The 5,652-nt window shown below is 31.8% G+C and overlaps 1 pseudogene; it reads right to left on the bottom strand.

Annotated features, from left to right (window-relative positions):
• Positions 1-1,669: 1,669 nt before the first annotated feature.
• LOC149070420 (U4 spliceosomal RNA) lies at positions 1,670-1,730 on the bottom strand (annotated as a pseudogene).
• Between the last annotated feature and the right edge of the window lie 3,922 nt (positions 1,731-5,652).

The following is a 5,652-nucleotide window of genomic DNA, read 5'->3' as shown; positions in this document are numbered from 1 at the left end:
AAAACATTAGCATGTGTAATGCCTGCCAGCAGTATATATTATTAAAATTTAATAATTTTTTTAGTACAGGTAGAACACATTCAGAAGTAGAAAATTTAATAGTATTTAAAAATTGGAAAATGCGTTTTTTGAAAAATTTAAAAAATTCTCGAAATTTTAATTTTATTAAAATTTAGTTAAATTTTAAGAAATAAATCCCTCAAAATCAAAGAAACATAAAATATAGAAGAGAATTTTTTTTAGAATTTCTAAATAAGAAATAAAAATCATTGCTAAGAATAACTTAATTTTAGCACAAAACATTCAGAATAATTCGAATTAATTCTAATCAATTAAGATATTTAAGGTCGACAAACTTAAAAAATGAATTCAAACTTTCAACTACAGAAAATTGTGGTCCATTGGAATTTTTGACCAAAAAAATGAAAGCGAAATTTTATATTTTCTCGAGGAAAAAACGATAGATCAGTTTTTTTTCTTTTTTTGGAAATATAAAATCAAAACAGGATATAGGTAGAATAAATAATAAATACCACCAGGTATGTTTTTTGTAGCTTAAGGTTCAGCAGGAATTTTCAGGAATTTTCTGAAGACGAAAGAAGAATTTCCAGGAGCAAAATATTTGCGTGAAACGAGGAACAGTAATTATTTCCCAAATTTCCAAGAAGTCATCCAGAAAATTCGAAAGTCGACATGGGGAAAAAAAGGTGGAAGGAAAATGAAGAAAGTATATTTTAGTATTCAAACTACGGGAAAAAAAATGTGTTTCTAAAAAAGAAACATGGCGCAAGGGGAAACTAGAACATGAGGATGTAATGTGTTTCAGGCTTTTCTATCGGGGCGACGGATTGCGTCTAAGTATAGAAATACTTTTTTTCTTGCTTCTTTCTTGAAGTTTCCTTTCTACGTGTGTGTTGAAGATATGACATATTTTGACACGCCGTTAAAGTGAAAGGGCGTGAGAAATGGTCTCAAAAGAAAATGAGCGTCAGGTGCTGTTGAAAGGTCTGCTTCAAATTTCTGACTCCTGTTAGAGAGAAATCCGGGAAAAAAAAATTTATTCTGGAACGACCGGCGTAAAGTAGAAACTCTAGACGTCCCTAAAACCATAATAAGAACTGTTAAGTTTTATTTCCTTACGTTTATGGTTTTCACTGAAACCATATCTGTCTTGAACGAAGTTGTTCCGAAAGTTATGTTAGTAACATCGTGGATAACTTGAAATGCTTCTTTTCTAGTCTTTTATCATATACTTGTGTTTTCATGAGGAAATATGAATGTTGTGGAAAATCTTTTTCTTATTGCCGTGTCTCTTGACAAACTCGCATGAAATGCCATAGATTATACGTACTTTTTTGATATTTGGAATGAATTTATTTGTTGTATTTGTATTTTCCGAAGAGTAAAAATATACGAGTATTAGAAATAGATGCGACTAAATATAGAACTTGTTTATAGCTATTAGTAGCTGGAATTTTAAGTCGTCATCTGTCGCATTAGAGTTTGCCCCGGAGCAGTGAAATACATACGAGCTTTCTCGTCCTTTTATAGGAAATGCAATTAAAATTATAAGGGAAAAAACCATCTGTAATAAGATATGAAATTTATTTTTGCCACTTAAAGAGGTGAATCGATCTTTTTTTTTTATTGTAACACAACAAATTACGACATAGAAATAGTCACGCCTCGGTAGGACCTCATTGGCTATGACACTGCCTCTGCGCAAAGCTAATAATAAACGACAGTCACAACTGATTCCAAATGGCACAATATGGTACACTATTCACTGACAAATTGAATTTAAAATATCGTGAGATCGGAAGCAAATTTAAATTGATTCAGGGTTTGGAAATACATATTTTTCAATTTTATTCTCCATTATAATTTGTTTCATAAAATTTATTTTATTTTATTCTATTATTTCGCTGTTTTTAATAAATTAATTTACTGTACTAAATGTATTGTCGTGATTCTATAGTTGTAAATTGTAATATGGAAATCGAAAACCACAGATTATAGTTTTTTTGTTTTGAAATACAGGGTGCGTTTGTGCCAGCTTCAGGAAACTGTCGTATGGATAGCGGAGGGTGACATCACTTCCTTGGATTACTCGTTATCAGGTTTCAGTGTCAGCAATTGTGACTTTTGGCCCCAGTTAGGTCCGAGAGTCCATGTACGGTCCCGACAAGCACACATGAGCTCTAAGGAAAGATCGAGATATTCGTTGCCTTAGTAGTCTAGTGGTCTCCGACGTTTAACTGACAGATGAGAGGACGTGGGCTCGATTCCCTGCAAGAGCAGTTGAATTTCCTAAATTGATCTTCGTACGTCAATCAGTTGTTTGAAACCTTCAAACGCAAGCTACCTCCTCATTGTTAGGGAATGCGAAAGAAATTCATTCGAAAGAAAAAATAACTTACTAATGAGGCGCGAATTTCATCTTTGCTACTGAAAAAAAAAACATTTTTATTGTTCCACAATAAATTTCTATAGGTTATGGTTTTTTCTGTAACCTTATCTGTTTTGAAAGAAGTTATAAAAGCGTGTGTTAACTCGAAATGTCTTTAGACAGGGATTAGTTTCCAAAAAAGCTAAATTTTTACATTTTCAGATTTTAAAAAAATGTCATCTGTGTTTGTAAAATAAAATCTCAACTACATTATCTACCACCATTCCTCCGTGTACTATATGTATGTAAACATGTTGCACAGGTTAGTATTTTGGTTATGGTAGATCAATCTACTGCTATACGTGCCCAGAGAAAAATTATTTCTACTTGTCAAGTTTGGTTCTTTTCCGAACGATAATGCAGGATGTTCCATAAATTCGAAAATTGTTCAAAAATGTATAAAAATTTGAAAAACAAAAATTCAAATTTTTGTCGATCGAGAGAACTTCACGAAAACAGATAACAGAATTAATTTTTAAATTATGGACCTGAAACTTTCTTAATTCCCTTCTATGTCCGAAACGCCGGAATTGCAGTTCGTGGCTGGGTAAAAATACTTCACCAATGGCCAAATATCATAATGGAAACTTTATGTAAGCTCTAGTAACAGGAAATTTCAGAAATAAGTTGTCAATCGCACACCCTGCAATTTATGGGACAATGATTTTTTTTTTTTTTTTTTGCATATTTCAAGTGATTTTTTTCCGTGTAGCGTCCTCTATCGAAAAACAAATAAAACTAATTTATTTCACCTGTATTCAAAAAGAAATTCTTCATCGTGAAAAACAACTTTCTGGCAAACGGCATTCAAATATACCAATTCCTTGAATTTTTATGACATTTTAAACTATCTAAAAATTTATGGGACACCCTGTATATGATGAGCATTCTTGACGGTTTCCTCATATCATTTCCTCCATCACCATTCCAGGGTGACCGTTCACCCAGCCGTTCACCCTGATTGATATATAATATCAATGAACGGATATTGAATGATTTATAGCATGGAACAACAGATGGCAATCGCTGATAATAAGAACAGACACTTTGAAACCAGTCAAAAGGCCAGAATTGGATGAATAGCAGCTCTACCACGTCGTTTGTAGTAATGAGAGAAGTAAAATTTTTTACAGATGGGATTCCTCCAAGAAGGTCATCGTGAGTTACTCTTTCATAATTTATTATAAACTATAGTACTATGAATTGAGGGGAAAATCAATAAGTTTTGACGAGTGCATGTTTCAACGGTCTTTTATGATTCGCGAGGAAAAAATCCCAAAAATTCGGGTATTCTCTACATACTGTGGGTGTCAAAGAAGTTACGAGCCATTGCAATATGAAAACATGCATGAAACACGTCGATGGGAACCACTGAACCAATGTAAACATTCCAAGTCATTGTTGAGCCCTGCGAACCAATTTTGTTGGATAGTTATAGACCATTATCTCTTTCAGACCCCGATGCCACAAATGGGTGTGGGGTTGATTTTTCTCATAGTAAAAATTAGAGACTATCACTTATTTTATAACTTATTTCAGAGTCTTATTTAGGCTACTTATTTTTTTAGAAACTTACGACATACATATTTGTCAAGAGTATCTCTTTCTGGTCCACCTCGTTGGGCATTTTGACTGTTGTGGCCTTGTATTTGTATTTAGAATTTTTTCTTTCGACCTCAAGGAGTTAAGCCCAGACTTGATAGATTGTGTAAGTTTTGAGTTAGAAACGGGATTCATGACAGGACACAACTTAAGGGGTGTCTTACCTTACAACACGATAATAAACTTTCTTATGGGGAAATACAATTCTAAACATTATTTATCCATTGTTTACTTAAATTTTTATCACATATATTTAATTTTGTATGTCATCCTATGCTGGTGCAAAATTTATATACATGTCTCCATCACTTAATTTTTTACAAATTTTCAAAAAAAACGAAAGCATTACAAACAGATTGCGCGCATGATAAAATAACATGACATCAATAAAATTGAATAAAAATTGATTCGAAATAAATGAAACTGTTCAGTTCATAAAAATCTGAGGTTAAATTTTTTTTAAATTTTAAATAAGAATTTAGACGATACGGTAGAATCTCAATCTTAATTCTATGAAAACTGAATCGTTTCCTTTCCTTTCAATCATTTTGTACTAAATTACATTGATTTTATGTAATTTTATCATGATTAATTTATCATTGATTTTTTTGAACATTTGTATAAACTTTAGTATTGGAGTGTACAATTTTGTACTGGCACATACAATGAAATACGCAATCAAATATGTGTTGTAATTTTTTTTAATGAATAATTTAAAAAATAATATTTTTAATGTTATTTCTACATAAGAAAACTTTTTACCATTTAAAAAAGTAGGGCCCCTTAAAGTTGAACTTTGCATGAGATTTTTTCCAGCAGAAAGTGCCTCCGGAAAAAGTGATTTATTACACGAAATTTAGCAACAAAATTTTGGAAAAAAATAGTATGAAAACTACTATAAGCCCTGCATCATCTTGGCTGAAAAAATTTTACCCAAGTGAATTATTTCTTCACAAAAATTTAAAATTAGAAAAAATAAAGATTTGCTTTAATTTATTTTCTTAATGCATTTTTTGAGTAGCAAAAATTCAAAAATATTTTTTGAAAATTCCGAAAAACTAATGCTCGGGTCTAAAAGGGTTGAGGGCATTATCTTAGCTCTGATACAGATCTACGCTGTACATCATCATGCTGAGACCACATATTTTTCAGGTTTCAGTGCATTATTTTTTGAGAAACTCGAAAAAAAAAATAGTTCAATTCTTTGTATTTTTTACTTTGTGTATTTTTTGAATCGTATAAAAGCATTTATGCTTTTACTAAGGTAATTTCCCCGTGCTTTCGAAAAACAGCATTTATACACTGTATAGGAGTAAATGAAAAGGGAATGGATTTCAATTTCCATTTACCCTGTTTACTAAGTTCTGTATCTACATTTATTCATCGGTAGAAAAGCATATTTGAGTTGGTCGTTCGTAAAACTGTCACCAGGGACAAATTGAAGTCGGATGACTCTCTTTTTGAGCCAAAAACACAAAAAAAAAGACCGATGTTTTTCGGAGGACTTTGAATCTCTTGGGTATTCTTCTCGTTCGTATTTATTCTTGTGTTTCTTCCAGATTCCGCATTCTGAATATTCATTCGTGAAACTGAAAACAAAA

Source organism: Pholcus phalangioides, unplaced genomic scaffold (assembly GCF_987345545.1).
Source record: "Pholcus phalangioides strain wild (caught in Gottingen) unplaced genomic scaffold, Ppha-v1.0 ptg000022l_1, whole genome shotgun sequence".
NCBI classification, from domain to species: domain Eukaryota; kingdom Metazoa; phylum Arthropoda; class Arachnida; order Araneae; family Pholcidae; genus Pholcus; species Pholcus phalangioides.
The sequence above is the reverse complement of the archived record's forward strand: the minus strand, read 5'-3'. Positions and strand labels throughout refer to the sequence as shown.